We start from the raw sequence: 18,789 nt of genomic DNA, 5'->3' as shown, positions 1-18,789 counted from the left end.
TTCATTTGTTATTATTTTCTCCCATTCTGAAGGCTGCCTTTTCACATTGCTTATAGTTTCCTTTATTGTGCAAAAACTTTTAAGTTTAATTAGGTCCCATTTGGTTATTTTTGGTTTTGTTTCCATTACTCTGGGAGGTGGGTCATAGAGGATCTTCCTGTGATTTATATAAGAGAGTGTCCTGCCTATGTTTCCCTCTAAGAGTGTCATAGTTTCTGGTCTTACATTTAGATCTTTAATCTATTTTGAGCTTTTTTGTGTGTATGGTGTTAGAAAGTGTTCCAGTTTCATTCTTTTACAAGTGGTTGACCAGTTTTCCCAGCACCACTTGTTAAAGAGATTGTCTTTTCTCCATTGTATATTTTTTGCCTCCTTTGTCAAAGATAAGGTGTCCATAGGTGTTTGGATTTATCTCTGGGCTTTCCGTTTTGTTCCATTGATCTATATTTCTGTCTTTGTGCCAGTACCATACTGTCTTGATAACTGTAGCTTTGTAGTATAGTCTGTAGTCAGGCGGGTTGATTCCTCTAGTTCCAATTTTCTTTCTCAAGATTACTTTGGCTACTCAAGGTTTTTTGTGTTGCCATACAAATTGTGAAATTATTTGTTCTAGTTTTGTGAAAAATACTGTTGGTAACTTGATAGGGAGTGCATTGAATCTATAGATTGTTTTGGGTAGTATACCCATTTTCACTATATTGATTCTTCTTATGCAGAGATATGGCATATTTCTCCATCTATTTGTGTCCTGTTTGATTTCTTTCATCAGTGTTTTATAGTTTTCTATATATAGGTCTTTTGTTTCTTTAGGTAAATTTATTCCTAAGTATTTTATTCTTTTCATTGCAATGGTGAATGAGATTGCTTCCTTAATCTCTTTTCCTTTTTTTTTTTTTTTCATTATTAGTGTATAGAAATGCAAGGGATTTCTGTGTATTAATTTTATATCCTGCAATTTTACTTTATTTTATCTTTTTAAATAAAGTTTTTCTCCAGATATATGCCCTGGAGTGGAATTGCAGGGTCATATGGTAGCTCTATTTTTAGCTCTTTAAGGAAACTACATTCCCATCAACAGTGGAGGAGGGTTCCTTTCTCTCCACACATTCTCCAGCATTTATTTGTGGAATTGTATGTGATAGCCATTCTGACTGGCGTGAGGTGACATAGAAATGCTCTGTTTCACTCACAAGACTTCTGAGTAAACTGTGGCCTATCTTCCTCCAATCTTATCATATTTATTCTGCCATCCATTAGTGTCTGTTTCCCACTGTTATTTTTCATTCATTTTTTTTATATCCTGGGGTATTGGGATATGATGTTCAAAGAGAAGCTTAATACTTGCTGAGAGAGTTAATAGTGCTGAATGGCATCTCTGTTGGTCACCTGGATATGTTTAATGGCAAAAACAGTAATGCTGGATTGGTAGGGTCTTTTTTCCCCTCAAGTTTTACCTAGTCAGCCCCTTTATTTCTACCCATCACACAAGGGATAAATCTCTTTTTATCTTTACCCATCTCTACTCCTTCTGAACTGGAATAATATCTTGAAAGGAAAAATTCAGTGCTTTTAACAAATGTACATTTTTCTTGCCTCATTGCAAGACCTCATAATTGAACATGGTGCATGCATGCATGCTTGGTCCTGTCCAACTCTTTGTGATGCCATGGACTGTAGCTTGCAAGGCTCCCCTCTCCACGTAATTCTCCAGGCAAGAAGACTGGAGTGGGCTGATATTTCCTACTCCAGGGGATCTTCACAATCCAGGGGTTTAACCCACATCAAATGCAATTCCTTCACTAGAGGGCAGATTCTTTACCACCTGGAACATCCAATTGAATATGGTACCATTTCCAAATGTACAATCGGTCTTCATGAAGTTAATCTGCTTTATCTATAATCTTGAAATCATTCTAGAGAACTCACAGAAATCTCACAGGAAGTAATCAAGCCAAGAAGCTTAATTTAACAACAAAATAAAATAAAAATGAGGTTGAATGATGGTATATTAAATATATGTATATATATTTATATATATAGCACATAAGTATATATGTGTTAAATAAATATATATATTTATACATATAAACACAACCAAGACTAGCCTGTTGTCAATCATCAGATATTTTCAGCATGGATAAGTCTGCCAACTCATTGAAAGTTTTATTTAAAAAAAATGAAGTAAACTTAGGGTCTTGGGTTTGGGATTGGATGGGGTGGATGCAACCTGGGAAGTACAGGATTCTTCTCTTGTTCTATCATTGATTTGGAGAGGTCAAGACTGGAGATGTTCTGTCAGAACTGTAAAAATCCAGTTGGTTCTCAGATTAAGATTTTGAGGGATCAAATTACTCAGTAAAATGATTTATTTGGGGCCTTGGATGAGTGAATTGGCTGATGAAAATATCTGTCTGGTATGTGATTTTTAAAAACCTTTACTTGTGACTAACATTTGTGGGGTTTTTTTTTTGTTGTTGTTATTATTTTTAGGGCAATGATTTAAGTTTTTTTAAACAGTAAAGAGCATAAGTTTCAAAATCAAACATTTAAATGAAACTTCAAGATATCAGCAAAGCCTGATATTTTGTCTCTACTCCTTTGCCCCACGGATTTGTAGACAACAGTTTGAAAGTCACTGTATTAAGATTTAAATTTCTAACAGGCTACATAGACCAGTGGTCAAGAGGACAGGTCCTGAAGATAAATGAATTTAGGCTCTAATTTTATCTCCTAAGATTTATTAATCTTGTGAACTTGGGGAAGTTATTGAACTTTCCATGCTTCATGTTCCTTGCTTCAGGAATGAAGATGATAATATTATCAATGTCATAAGGTGGTAAGAATTAAATGAGACGTTTTAAGCGTTCTTAACCTTTTTAGGTGCCATGGGACCCTTTGGTGCAATTGAAGGTAGGATTTTTCAATTCATAAAATAATATGTATAGAATTAAAAGAAAACAAATCATTTTGAAATAGTTAACAAATATGAAAGATTGTGTGCCATAGTAATATTCACGGCTCTTTACAATTTAAATAGAGACCTGATGACAAGTCTAATAACTCATAATTGCAATGTAGTAATGAGCATAAATATTTCAAAGTATCTGTTGTAAGTGTGATTGAAATAATTGCTAAATTTCTGTTGAAATAATTGCTAAATTTCTGTTGAAAGAAATTCCAAGTTTACATTAAAGGCTAGTGAGAATAAAGATGTATTTTTTCCATTCAAATTTATAGATCCCTGAATTATATTGGATTACTACTTAAGAACACTTGTATTAAAAGGTTTTAGCACAGTATCTTATAGGTTAGTGGCTTAAGATATATCTGTTTTTGTCACAATTATTACCATCATCATTGTCACCATTGTCATCATTTCAGAAGGCAGGAATATATATTTAAAATTATTAATTTAGCAATAATGTTTGAAGGTTCTTAGGAGATATTGAAAATAGTTTAAAAGTTGAATATTCACTAATAATATGGGATAAAAAATGACAGTATCAATTTGGATATTTTCTTAAAATCAAAACACAAAGGATTTTAGAAATAGCAATTACATGACTTGCAACCTCAAAAGCTTTTTTCATTTATATCTTGGGAAAAGTTTTCTTTCTTTTCAATTATAATTCTAGTATGTTATTTCCATCTCATTACTTATCTCCACATTTTGTCACTTTAAATAGGTAAATGATTTGACTTTGTAAACAATTGAAAGTTATATAAATCTCTTCAGAAGCTTCTGGAAGAGGCAGCAGTGGGAGAATTCTATGGCCAATATCCAGTAAAACTTCCTAAATTTTTCCTAACCATCTCTTAACCCTTAACCCATTTATGGGTGTTACTCCCACCAGTAGATCCCTTCTTCTGTGATTCACAAGTCATAAACATACAGCTCAATAAGTTCTTAACAAACTGAACTTACAAGCACCTTCATCAAAAAATAAAACATTACCTGAAGTCTCCTCATGTTCTTCAGTTCTGCTGGCCACCAAAAAGTAACAAGACCTGACCTTTAACATCTTAATTTTGTTTGTTGTGCTTTTAGAAACACACAGGACTCTTTGAGTCTAGTTTAATTCAGTCAACATCACGTTTCTGAGATTCCCTCAGACTAATTTATGTAAAGTTATTAGTTGCTGAATAGCATTTCATTCTGTCAACATATCATATTTTGTCCATTCTTCTTTATAGGCATTTGGATATTTTATAGGTATTTTGGATTAAGAACGGTGATGCTATGAATGTAAACTCCTGGGCCTTAGCTGAATGTCTGAATGATTTCTGTTTGGCATTTACCTGTGAGTGGAATTAATGTGCCTGATTGTATAAGCTAGCACACAGGAAGGAACTATCAAATGAGAGTCACATAAATGACAGAGATCTTATCCTTAAGCAAACTTTACTAAATAATTTTAATTGGAAGGTGACTGACAATTTCAAAAAGAGCAGAGAGAGGTCAGGGCATCAAGGATTGCTTCTTAGGTCCTGTCTTCCCTTGTCCAACACATCCCGCTGGCCCAGTATAATAGATGAGAACACCGTTACATTTCAGGGTTATCTCAAATGTTGGGAGCATTTAAATTATGAAGCCACAGAGCTATGTTGCTTAGGTGAGATTTTTCAGAAGGCCATTGCTCATGTATCCTGGGTTCTTTTTCTATAGGTAATTCTTAACTAGGGTATCCTACCAAGGGCATATCAGATTTAAGATCTCTTCTCCCAAATATCATTAGCCTATTTATCTGGAGATCTTATTATAAAGGAGATTAGACTGGATGACCTCAAGAGCCTTTCTCCCAAGAGTTCTCCTTGGTAACGGCAATGAATGAATTGAAACCCAGTTGCTTTAACTCCCTTCTCTCAGCATGGGCAGCTGTAATCGAGAAGTCAATGAGATCTAAAAGTGGTTGTACTAATTTATTCCCCAACAGTACTGTCTGAACATTCTGATTGCTCTACATTCCCACCAACAGTTACATTGCATTATCCCTTGCTTGTTTATTTTCCTTTACATCATCGTGGTAAGTGTGGTGAAATCTCCACACTCCTGAAGATTTCATTTCTGTGATGACTGATGAAATTGAACATCTTTTCATATATTCTCTGGTTTTTGGATATTCACTTTTGTAAAACGTTCAGGAATCTCTGCCCATTTTCTTTTTTTAATAGTTTACTTATTTTTAATTGGAGGATAATTGCTTTCCAATATTGTGTTGGCTTCTGCCATACATCAACATGAATCTGCCATAGGTATATATACATTTCCTCCCTCTTTGACTGTGTGGATCACAACAAATTGTGGACATTTCTTAAAGAGATGGAATACCAGACAATCTTACCTGTCTCCCGAGAAACTTGTTTGCAGGTCAAGACGGAACTGTTAGAACCAGACATGGAGCAACAGACTGGTTCCAAAATGGGAAAGGAATACATCAAGGCTGTATATTTTTCACCCTGCTTATTTAACTTATATACAGAGTACCTCATGCAAAAGGCTGAGCTGGATGAATCACAAGCTGGGAGAAATATCAACAACCTCAGATATACAAATAATACCAATTTAGTGGCAGGAAGTGAAGAGGAACTAACGAACCTCTTGATAAGGATTAAAGAGGAGAGTAAAAAGGCTGGCTTAAAACTCAACATTCAAAAACTTAAGATCATGGCATATGGTCCCATCACTTCATAGCAAAGAGAAGGGTAAAAAGTGGAAACAGTGACAGATTTTATTTTCTTGGGCTCCAAAATCACTGTATATGGTGACTGTGGTCGTGAAATTAAAAGATACTTGTTCCTTGGAAGAAAATCTATGACAAACCTAGAGAACATATTAAAAAGCAGAGACATCATTTTGTCAACAAAGGTCTATATAGTCAAAGCTATAGTTTTTTCAGTAGTCACATAGGGATGTGAAAGTTGGGCCTGAGCACCAAAGGGAAACCAACACTGAATATTCATTGGAAGGACTGATGCTGAAGCTGAAGTTTCAATATTTTGTCCACCTGATGTGATGAGACAACTCATTGGAAAAACCCTGACCCTAGGGAAGATTAAGGGCAGGAGAATAATCAGGCTACAGAGGATGAGATGGTTGGATAGCATCACCGACTCAATGAACATGGGTGTGAGCGAACTCGTGGAGATAGTGAGGGACAGGAAAGCCTGGCACACTGCTGTCCATGGGGTTTCCAAGAGTCAGACAGGACTTAGTGACAGAACATCAACAATAATTCTTGAACCTCCTTCCCATCTCCCACCCAATCCCACCCATCTAGGTTGTCACAGATCACTGGGTTGATCTCCCTATGTCATATAGCAAATTCCCACTGGTTATCTGTTTTACATAATGTAATGTACGTTTCCATACTACTCTCTCAGTTCATCACACCCTCTCCTTCCCCAACTGTGTACACAATTCTGTTCTGCAAATAAACCTATTTGCAGTACCATCTTTCTAGATTCTATATATGTGTTCATATATGACATTTGGTTTCCCCTTTCTGACTTACTTCACTCTGTGTAATAGGCTCTATGGTAATCCACCTCATTAGGACTGACTCAAATGCCTTCTTTTTTATGGCTGAGTAATATTCCACTGTATATATATCACAGCTTCTTTACTCATCCAACTGTTCATAGATATCTATGTTGCTTCCATGCCCTAGCTATTACAAATAATGCTGCAATGAACATTGGGGTACATGTGTCTCTTTCAACTATGGTTTTCTCAGGGTATATGCCCAGTAGTTAGATTGTTGGGTCATATGGTAGTTGTATTCCTAGTTTCATAAGGAATCTCCATACTGTTCTCCACAGTGGCTGTATCAATTTACAATCCCACCAACAATGCAAGAGTGTTCCCTTTTTGTCACACCCTCTTCAGCATTTATTGCTTGTAGATTCTTTAATGATGGCCATTCTGACCAGAGTGAGGTGATACTTCATTGTAGTTTTGATTTGTATTTCTCTAGTGATGAGCAATGTTGAGCATATTTTCATGTGTTTATTACCATCTGTATGTCTTCTTCAGAGAAATGTCTATTTAGATCTCCTGCCCATTTTTAGATTTTCTTTTCTTTCTCTCACCAAAGTTCTGCAGCCTTATACAAATATACAAATCTTGTAAGTTTTGTTAGATTTAGACTTATGTACTTCATTTTTGGGTTATTAATGTGAATGGTAGTATTATTTTAAATTCCAATCTTTCATTTCTGATATACAGGAAAGCAACCAACTTTTGTAGATAAGCCTTGTATCCAAAAACATTTCTATATTTACATATATTAATTACAAGGGTTTTGTTGTCAATTCTTGGGGATTTTCTACATAGACAATCATGTCATTTGAAAAAAAAAAAAAAAGGCAGTGTTTTTCTCTGCTCCTGATGGCAACCCACTCCAGTGTTCTTGCCTGGAGACTCCCAGGGACGGGAGAGCCTGGTGGGCTGCCGTCTATGGGGTCGCACAGAGTCGGACACGCCTGACACAACTTAACAGCAGCAGCAGCAGATCAGTATATATTGTATTTCCTTTTCTTGTCTTATTGCAATAGCTAGGACTTTCAGCACGGTTTGAATAGAAATGATGAGAGACAGCAACCATTCCTTCTCCTCATTTTAAGAAGATAGCATCTGATTTCTCACTGTAAGTATGTTACCTGTAGGGCTTTTTTCGTAGATATCTTTAGTTTGGGTTGAAGAAATTCCCCTCTATTCTTAGTTTGCTGAGAGTTTTTATTGTGACCAGGTGTGATATTTTGTCAAATACATTTTTGCATCAGTTGATATTATCTTATGTTTTTTTCTACTTTATCCTGGTAATATGTTAAATTTTGTTGATTGATGTTTGAATGTTGAAACACTAACGTCTGGCTGGAATAAATCTCACTTGGTCTTTGTTGTATAATTTTTATATACATTGTTGGATGTTATTTGCTACTATTTTGTTGAGAATTTTTGCATATGGTGACTCAGTGGGTAAAGCACCTGCCTGCCATGTGGGAGACCCAGGTTTGATCCCTGGGTCAGGAAGTTCCCCTGGAGAAGGAAATGGCAAGACACACCAGTACTCTTGCCTGGAAAATTACATGGATGGAGGAGCCTGGTAAGCTACAGTCCATGGGTTGCAAAGAGTCACACACTACTGAGCAACTTCACTTCTTCATACAAGTTATGGGTTTCAATTTTCTTTTTCTTTCTTTCTTTTTATTTTTTTGTATTAGAGTAATGCTACTCTTACAGAATAATTAGGAAGCATTTCTTCTGCTTTTATTTTCTAGAAGACCCTGAAAGGCATTTCTTCCTTAAATGTTTATAAAATTTATCAGTGAAACCATCTGGTACTGGCGTTTGATTCAACTTCTTAAATAGATATGAAACTATTGAAGTTTTTCACTTTTTCCTTATGTGTTTTCTGGTAATGTCTATCTTTCAAAGAATTGGTCTATTTAATCTGAGTTATCAAATTCAGGGGCATGATGCTGTTTATAATATTTACTTCCATTTAATGTCCATGGGCTCAGAAGTAATGAACCTTTTATATTTATATTATTAGTAATTTACATTTTTTCTCTTTTATTTTCTTGGCTAGTCTGATTAGAGATTTATGAATTTTATTGAGCATTTCAAAGAATCAGCTTTTGATTTTGTTGATTTTTAAAATGATTTTCAGCTTTCAGTTTTACAAATTTCTCTGCTAATTATTTCTTCTCTTCTGTTTGTTTTTGGTTTAAATTATTCTTCCCTCTAGTCCAAATTTCCTAAGATTACAAATGTTTAGATCATTCTTCTTTTCTAATACTTACATTTAATGCTATACATTTTCTTCTAAGCACTGATTTTCTGTATTTCACAAATTTTGATGTTCTATTTTGTCACTTAAGTTCCAAATGTAAAATTTTCTTTTGAGACAATTCTTTGACTTATGTGTTATTTATTAGCATATTAGTTAGTTTAGTTTACAAACATTTTTGGATTTTCAAGCTTTATGTTCAGTTAGTTCAGTCGTTCAGTCATGTCCCATTCTTTGCGAGCCAATAGACTACAGCATACCAGGCTTCCCTGTCCATCACCAACTACCAGAGTTTCCTCAAACTCATGCCCATTGAGTTGGTGATGCCAACCAATCACCTCATCCAGTGTCATCCCCTTCTCCTGCCTTCAGTCTTTCCCAGGATCAATGTCTTTGCCAATGAGTCAGTTCTTCGCAACAGCTGGTCAAAGTATTGGAGATTCAACTTCAGCATCAGTCTTTCCAATGAATATTCAGGACTAATTTCCTTTAGGACTGATTGATTTGATCTCCTTTCAATCCAAGGGACTCTCAAGAGTCTTCTCCAACACCACAGTTCAAAAACATCAATTCTTTGCTGCTCAGCTTTCTTTATAGTCCAACTCTCACATCCATACATGACTATTGGAAAAACCATAGCTTTGGCTAGACAGACCTTTGTTGGCAAAGTAATGTCTCTGCGTTTTAATACGCTGTCTAGGTTGGTCATAGCTTTTCTTCCAAAGCACAAGCATCTTTTAATTTCAAAGCTGCACTCATCATTTGCAGTGATTTTGAAGTCCAAGAAAATAAAATCTGTCAGTTTCCATGGTTTCTCTATCAGTCATGGGAGTGATGGGGCTATGATTGTAGTTTTCTGAATGTTGAGTTTTTAAGCCAGCCTTTTCACTCTCCTCTTTCCCTTTCATCAAGATACTCTTTATTTCCTCTTCAATTTCTGCCATATGGGTATTGTCATCTACATATCTGAGATTATTGATATTTCTCCCCACAATCTTGATTCCAGCTGTGCTTCATCTAGCCAGGCATTTCTCATGAGGTACTCTGCATATAAGTTAAATAAGCAGGGTGACAATATACAGCCTTGATATACCCCTTTCCCAATTTGGAACCAGTCTGTTGTTCCATGTCCAGTTCTGATTGTTGCTTTCTGGCCTGCATACAGATTTCTCATGAGGCAGGTAAGGTGGTCTGGTATTCCCATCTTGAAGAATTTTCCACACAGTAATCCAAGCCTATGCCCCAACCACTAATGCCGGAGAAGCTGAAATTGAACGGTTCTATGAAGACTTACAAGACCTTCTAGAACTACCACTCACAAAAGATGTCCTTTCCATTATAGGGGACTGGAATGCAAAAGTAGGAAGTCAAGAGATATTTGGAGTAGCAGGCAAATTTGGCCTTGGAGTACAAAATGAAACAGGGCAAAGGATAACAGAGTTTTGCCAAGAGATCGCTGGCAAGTTTGCACTAGTCATAGCATACACCCTCTTTCCAAAAACACAAGAGAAGGCTCTACACATGGACATCGCCAGATGGTCAATACCGAAATCAGATTGATTATATTCTTTGCAGCCAAAGATGGAGAAGCTCTATAGAGTCAGCAAAAACAAGACATGGAGCTGACTGTGGCTCAGATCATGAACTCCTTATTGCCAAATTCAGACTTCAATTGAAGAAAGTAGGGAAAACCACTAGACCATTCAGATATGACCTAAATCAAATTTCTTACAATTAAACAGTGGAAGTGACAAATAGATTCAAGGGATTAGATCTGATAGACAGAGTGCCTGAAGAACTATGGACAGAGGTTCATGAATCAAGAGCATCCCCAAGACAAAGAAATGCAAAAAGGCAAAATGGTTGTCTGAAGTGGCCTTACAAACAGCTGAGAAAAGAGAAGGGAAAGGCAAAGGAGAAGAGGAAAGATATACCCATTTTCATACAGAGTTTCGGAGAATAGCAAGGAGAGATAAGAAAGCCTTCCTCAGTGATCAATGCAAAGAAATAGAGGAAAAGAATAGAATGGGAAAGACTAGACCTCGCTTCAAGAAAATTAGACATGCCAAGGGAACATTTCATGCAAAGATGGGGACAATAAAGAACAGAAATGGCATGGACCTAACAGAAACAGAAGATATAAAGAAGGGGTAGCAAAAATACACAGAGGAACTATACAAAAAATTCTTCATGACCTAGATAACCACAATGGTGTGATCATCACCTAGAGCCAGACATCCTGGAATGTGAAGTTGAGTGAGCCTTAGGAAGCATCACTACAAACAAAGCTAGTGGAGGTGATGGAATTCCAGTTGAGCTATTTCAAATCCTAAAAGATGATGCTGTTAAAGTGCTGCACTCATATGCCAGCAAATCTGGAAAACTCAGCAGTGGCCACAGGACTGGAAAAGGTCAGTTTTCATTCCAATTCCAAAGAAGGGTAATACCAAAGAATGTTCAAACTACCACACAACTGCACTCATATCACATACTAGCAAAGTAATGCTCAAAATTCTCCAAGCCTGGCTTCAACAGCACATGAACCATGAAATTCCAGATGTTCAAGCTGGATTTACAAAAGCCAGAGGAACCAGAGATTAAATTGCCAACATCTGTTGGATCATAGAAAAAGCTTTATGTTATTGATTTCTAATTTAATTGTATTGATGTTCTAGAACATATTTGCATGATTTCTACTCTGTTAAATTTCTTATGATATAGTTATATGGCCCAGAACATTGCCTGTCTTTAGCCATATTTCATATCAGTTTGAGAAGAATGTATATTCTTCTCTTCTTTGATGGAATATTCTATAAATTTCAATTATGAACACATCTAGAGATAGAAAGTGCTATTAAGTTTGACTATATCCTTACTGATTTTTTGCCTGCTGATCTGTTGATTACTGAAAGAAGATTGTAGAAATCTCCAATTGTAATAGTGGATTTGTCTATTTTTCCTTGAAGTTCTATCAGACATTTCTCATGTATTTTGGTGTTCTGTTGTTAGGTTTATCTGCAGTTAGGACCATTAGGCTTCCTTACAAATTAACCCCCTTATCTTTATGTTAATGTGTCTTTATATTCCTGATTATTGTCTTTGTTCTGAGGTTGGCTTAGTCTGAAATTAATATAGCTACTCAAGCTTTCTTTTGATTAGTGTTAGCATAGTTTTGGAGAAGGAAATGGCAACCCACTCCAGTGTTCTTGCCTGGATAATCCCAGGGACGGCTGAGCCTGGTGGGCTGCCATCTATGGGGTTGCACAGAGTTGGACACGACTGAAGCGACTTAGCAGCAGTAGCAGCAGCAGCAGCAGTAGCAGCATAGTTTATTTTTATTTTCAACATATTGCTTAACATACGTGGGTTTCTTGTAGACAACAGATAGTTGGATCATTTTTTTAAAAGTCTGCCAGTCTCTGTCTTTTTTTTTTTTTTTCAGTCTCTGTCTTTTAATTGGTGTATTTAGACTACTCACATTTTGTATTTAGACAGATTACAATTTAATTATGGAAATAATAGAATTATTATTTACCATACTTGTAACTGTTTTCTCTTTGTTATACTAGTTTTCTTTTTTCCTTGTGGTGGTTTAGTCACTAAGTCGTGTCCAACTCTTGCAACCCCATGGACTATAGCCTGCCATGCTCCTCTGCCCATGGGATTCTCCGGGCAAGAATACTGGAGTAGATTCCATTTCCTTCTCCTTATTTTCTGCCATATCTAGTTTGGATTGAGTATTTTATATATGAGTCCATTTTTCTCCTCTTTTACCACATCAGTTCCATTAAAAAAAATTCAGTGACTGTCTCTGAATTTTCAATATATGTATACAACTCATCTAAGTCAACTTTCAAATATAGTTCTAACACTTTAGGTTAGCACAAGTAACTTATAACAGAATATCCCCCACTTCTCCCTCCACTTCTCCCTCCCATCCCATATTACATTGTTGCCCATTTCACTTATCCATATACTATCATCACCCAATACTATTATTTCAAACAGTTATTGATTAAATGAATTAATAATAATAATAATAATTAAAAATCTTAAAGATTTTTACCTTCTTTTATGCTCTTCCTTTCTTTAGGTAGATCCATATTTCCTGACCTATATTATTTTCTTCCTTCAGGAAGAACTTCCTTTAACATTTTTCATAGACAGTTTTTATTTGTTTCAAAAAAACTTTATTTCTTTCTTTCAACACTGTAGATATTGCATTCTACTCTCCCCTTTATACATATTTTCTGACAAGAAGTTCAAGATAGTTCATATCATTGCTTCACTATAATTAAGTATTTCTCCCAACATCTTGACTTTTGACTTGTTTTCAGATTTTCTTTTTGGCTTTGGTTTCCTGCAATCTGAATGCGAAAACTCTAGGTTTGTTTATTTTACCTTGCTTCGTGTTCTCTGAGCTTCCTGCATCAGTGATTTGGTATTACTAATGCTGGAAAATTCTCATTGCTAGGACAGTAAAGAATCTGATTGCAATGCAGAATACTCAGGTTCAATCCCTGATTGGGAAGTAGTCCCTGGAAAAGGGAATGGCTAGCCACTCCAGTATGCTTGCCTGGAGAATTCCATGGGCAGAGGAGCCTGGTAGGCTAAAGTCCATGGGGTCGCAAAGAATTATATACAGCTGAAGTGACAGCACAAGTCGTTTCTTTCTTTCTTTTCCTCTGTGTCTGTCTTTCTTTTCCTTCTGATATTCTGATATTTCCTTCTGATAATAGTGTATGTTATACTTTTTAAAATTGACCCACATTTCTTGAATATTCTGTTCTGTTTTTTCATTCTTTTTTATCTTTGCATTTCTGTTTTGGAAGTTTCTATTTTTTTTTTTAATTTATTTTTTTATTTTTCAGTGGGTTTTGTCATACATTGATATATTTTTAAGCTCACAGATTCTTTCCCCTGCCATGTTCAATCTACTGATGGACCCATCAAAAGCACTCTGCATTTTTGTTACAGTGCTTCTGATTTTTGGTGTTTCCTTTTGATAAATTCTTAGAGTTTCCATCTCTCTGCTTACCTTGCCTATGTGTTCTTGCATATCTTCTAGTTTTTTCCTAGTAAGTCCTTAGCAGAGTAATTATCCTGACATTAAATAAGTTATCTGATAATTACAAAATCTGTCATATTTGAGTTTGGTTCTGATCTTTGTCTCTTTATTCTGATTCTTGTTTTTCAGTATGACAAAATTTTTTGCTGACAGTCAAACATAATGCATCAGGTAATTTAGTATGGTTTTATGTTAAGCGGTTAGGTGCTGGGCTTTGTCTAACTTTTGCTGTAGTTGCAGGCTCCAGAGTCTTCAGTTTCCTCTAATATCTGGTTTTGTCCCCTCCCCTCCCTCTTTTGTCTGTTTCCTTAAGAACTTCTCCTAAACAGAGTCTGTTGCTTGTAGCTCCTTTGCCTGTGGCCCACTATTTATTCACTGGAATTTTGCTAAGGTGGTAGGTTTGAGGGTGGGAAGAAGGTCTATAATGTTGTGATTAAACCTCGGTCTTTCAGTGGGTTTGTGTCCCTGAACTGTGACCTTCACAAGTGTCCCTGACTCTTTTTTCTCCCCTCAGGTAAGACAAGAAGGGTAGAGGAGACTGGAGTTGGGTCAATGCCCTTCTTCCAAGTAGGATAAGGAGTTTATAAAGTCTTTTTCCTTGAGGAGCAGCCCTTTGTTATAGGGAAAAACTCAGAATGTATTTCAGAATAGTTACTTTCCTCCTCTCTTTCTCAGAATGTAAGGGTGTTTTCTTTGAAGCATCCCTGTGAGAACCTGCTGGGGTTCCTGGAAGTGAAACTTGTGAACTTGTGTGAGATCTTCTTCTCTTCAGGTGAGTCCACACTCAGCCTCCAGCAACTCACCAGAATTTCCATATAACTGCTTCTGCCAATCTATGGTTTCAGCTTCTTCTGCTCCAAGTGAATTGGTCTCATTTGTGATTTTCTATATTCACTTTATTTCTCCAGATGTTGAGGTGGTGGTTTGCCCTGTGACCTCAAACCTGTAATGGGTCCAGGAAAAGTTGCTAATATTCAGGTTGTTTGGCTTTTTTCTTGTTGTAAGAATCAGAGCAACTACTTCCAAACTCTTCACGTGTCAGAGCTGACACTGAAAGCTTGATATCTTTTTTATAATTAAAAATTATATCAAATTTTGTATCTTTTCAAACTTAGGGCCAAGTGGAATATCTTTTTTATTATTAAAAATATGTAAAACTCTGTTTTTTCAACCTTAGGACCAATATAAAATTTTCACAGAGTTGCTTAGTTAAGATGATTTTAAGATACATAAAACTGATCATACTTTTCAGTTCAGTCCCTCAGTTATGTCCAACTCTTTGTGACCCCATGGACTGCAGTACGCCAGGCTTCCCTGTCCATCATCAACTCCCAGAGCTTCTTCAAACTTATGTCCATGGAGTCAGTGGTGCCATCCAACTATCTCATCCTCTGCCTTCCCCCGATCCTCCTGCCTTCAACCTTTCCCAGCATCAGGGTCTTTTCCAATGAGTTGGCTCTTTGTATTAGGTGGCCAAAGTATTGCAGCTTTAGCTTCCGAATCAGTCCTTTCAATGACTAGTCAGGACTCATTTTCTTTAGGATTGACTGGTTTGATCTCCTTGCTGTCCAAGGGACTCTCAAGAGTCTTTTCCAACACCACAGTTCAGAAGCATCAATTCTTCAGCATTCATCTTTCTTTATAGTCCAACTCTCACATCCATACATGACTACTGGAAAAACCATAGTTTTGATTAGACAGATCTTTGCTGGCAAAGTAATGTCTCTGCTTTTTAATATGCTGTCTAGATTGGTCATAGCTTTTTTTCCAAGGCACAAACATCTTTTAATTTCACCATCTGCAGGGATTTTGGAGCCCAAGAAAATAAAGTTTGTCACTTTTTCCATTGTTTCCCCATCCATTTGCCATGAAGCGATGGGACTGGATGCTATGATCTTAGTTTTTTGAATGTTGAGTTTTAAGCCAGCTTTTTCACTCTCCTCTTTCACTTTCATCAAGAGGTTCTTTAATTCCTCTTCACTTTCTGCCATAAGGATGATGTCATCTGTATATCTGAGTTTATTGATACTTCTCCCAGCAATCAGGATTCTAGCTTGTGCTTCATCCAGCCTGGCATTTCACATAAGGTCTGCATATAAGTTAAATAAGCAGGGTGACAATACACAGCCTTGATATACCCCTTTCCCAATTTTGAAGCAGTTCATCGTTCCATGTCCAGTTCTAACTGTTGGTTCTTCATCTGCATAGGAGGTCATTATGAGGAGGCAGGTAAGGTGGCGCTATTGCCATCTCTTTAAGAATTTTCCACAGTTTGTTGTGATCCACACAGTCAAAGGCTTTAGCATAATCAATGAAGCAGAAGTAGATGTTTTTCTGGAATTTTCTTGCTTTTTCTATGATCCAACAGATGTTGGCAATTTGATCTCTGGTTCCTCTGGCTTTTCAAAATCCAGCTTGAACATTTGGAAGTCTTGGTTCAGGTTCTGTTGAAGCCTGACTTGGACATCATAATGTAACCACCAACAAAATGTTAGGGTTTAGAAGTAATTATACTTATCTTTAAAATAGACCATGCTTTCTACCTTTATGGGTTATTTTTTAGAGGAGTGGGGTTGGGAGACTGTATATCATTACTAGTTGTTTTTTGGTTTTTTTTTTTCACACTCACCATGTAATTGTAAAATGTACATAATTTATTAAACCACATACTTTTAAAGTAGTCAAATCTCAATTATTCAAAGGCTGGTTTTACTTATAGATTGTCAGTAGCTATGCTTTCTCATATTTCACTAGAGTGTCTGATTTGGGTCAGTGTTCTTACTCAAATAAGACTTCCTAAAGTGGTTGGGAGTGGGGAAAAAAAGAGGAAGGAAAAAAAAAATCCAAGCCCTTTTTTCTCTGTTAGAAGCATCAGGTAAGAAGTGAGGAAGAAAATAGAAACTAATAAAGTGAAGTGTCGAGATTGTGGAAATGAGCTAGACTCTACCCTAGACTGTTGTTATTGTCCCTAATTGAGTAGGGGATATAGAATTTAGGACTGGAAACAGTTTTGTGAATGTTATTAAGGGAAAGACCTTGCAAAGTATGAGATTCATTTTCTTCACCTTGTGAAAATTTTCACTCCATTCACAATGGCTAGCAGAGTTTTCAAAGCCTTTGAATCATTTTCATCATCAGAAAAGGTTATCCTATTCAAAATTTGACAGTCTTCTAAAAACCCACTTCTGTGACAATATGCCTTCACTAAAGAAGAAGGGTTATACATTAGCATTTTGGGTGTTATCTCTCAGTTCCTATGAGCTATATAAAGAGGTCTTAAATTATTTTCCTGCAGATGATCAGGTGAATCTGTGGAGCTCTGTTTCTGAAGAGCACAGTACAAGCTAAGTTGGAAGGCAAATAAAAATGTGTCCATAAGAATTAACACTTAATTGGCAAAGTATAGCTCTGTGATTTGCATTTACAAGAAAGTATCATTTAAAACAGCTTAGATGTTAGTTTATTGTTATTGCTTTCAAAACACCCCAAAGTTTAGTGGCATAAAATGATAGTAATTTTTACTGAGTTCAAATGTGTACTACTCCCCACACAACAGGCCAGTAAAACAGCAGATGAGTTACTGGGTCAAGGAATAGAGACTTCATTCAGAAAGTCAGCAGACCAAGAAGATGGTGGACTCATGTCCCAAAGAACCATCTTGCCTGAGTTAGGATGCAGGCTTCTTTTATACTAAAAAGGGAGGGAGTAAAGTCAAACATTTCCTGATTCCAGTCAACCTCTGGAAGGAATGTGTTCATTGCATCCTTCCAGCAGCCATTCACAGGTGGGCCTGGTCAGGGTGTGAGCTCAAGGTATTCTAGCTCATGCTTATTACCGAAGAGGAAGGGGTCGCAAAGATGGACCATTTTCAGGCTATAGGCAATGAGTTTATAGTAATAAACTCATACTAGAACACAAAGTTTCTCTATTACATAATCTTCTGTCTTTCATGATTTTTGTAGGTCAGGGATTTGAAAAGGGCCCAATAGGGTAAGTTCTTTCTTGAGGATCACAGGAAGTGGCAGTCAGATGCAAGCAGGAGCTGCAGTATTAATTATCAAAGTGTGCCTGGGTTGGGGTTCACTCAGCTGGCACTTCAATGCCTGCTCCTTCCATGCAGGCCTCTGCAGCGGGCAGCTTGAGTGTTCTCATGGCGCAGTCACTGGTTTCCCCCCAGAGTAAGCAACCATCTTAGAACCGAAACACATAGGGTAGAAGTTGTAGTGCCTGTTATAACCTCACCTTGAAATTTACAGCAATTCCCACTGTGTGCTGTTGGTCACCAGTAGTGTGATTCAGCACAGGAGGGTGCTGAGCAGAGCATAAATTGAAGGAGGCATGGCCCACTGCTGCCTGAATTTCCATTGTTTTTTTTTGTTTGTTTGTTTGTTTTTTATGAGCATGCAATAATTGAGTTTAAATTTTTTATTTATTTTTGTAATAATTTATTTTTAAATGTGTTATTCAAAATTACTTTCCCCCACAATCATTCCTTAGAAGTAAACCCATCACTCTTCTGCAATTATTTCATTTTTATATAGTGCAGTAGCATAGGAGAAGGCAATGGCACCCCACTCCAGTACTCTTGCATGGAAAATCCCATGGACTGGAGGAGCCTGGTAGGCTGCAGTCCATGGGGTTGCTAAGAGTCAGAGATGACTGAGCGACTTCACATTCACTTTCAGTTTCATGCATTGGAGAAGGAAATGGCAACTCACTCCAGTGTTCTTGCCTGGAGAATCCCAGGGACGGCAGAGCCTGGTGGGCTGCCGTCTATTGGGTCGCACAGAGTTGGACACAACTGAAGCGACTTAGCAGCAGCAGTAGCATAATGGAGGGGGTTTCCTTAGTAACTTAACTGGTAAAGAATTAGCCTACAAAGCAGGAGATTCCAGTTAGATTCCTGGGTGGGGAAGTTCCCCTGAAGAA

This window comes from Muntiacus reevesi, chromosome 19, assembly GCF_963930625.1.
Source record: "Muntiacus reevesi chromosome 19, mMunRee1.1, whole genome shotgun sequence".
Taxonomy (NCBI): Eukaryota; Metazoa; Chordata; class Mammalia; order Artiodactyla; family Cervidae; genus Muntiacus; species Muntiacus reevesi.
This window is presented reverse-complemented; position numbering follows the sequence as displayed.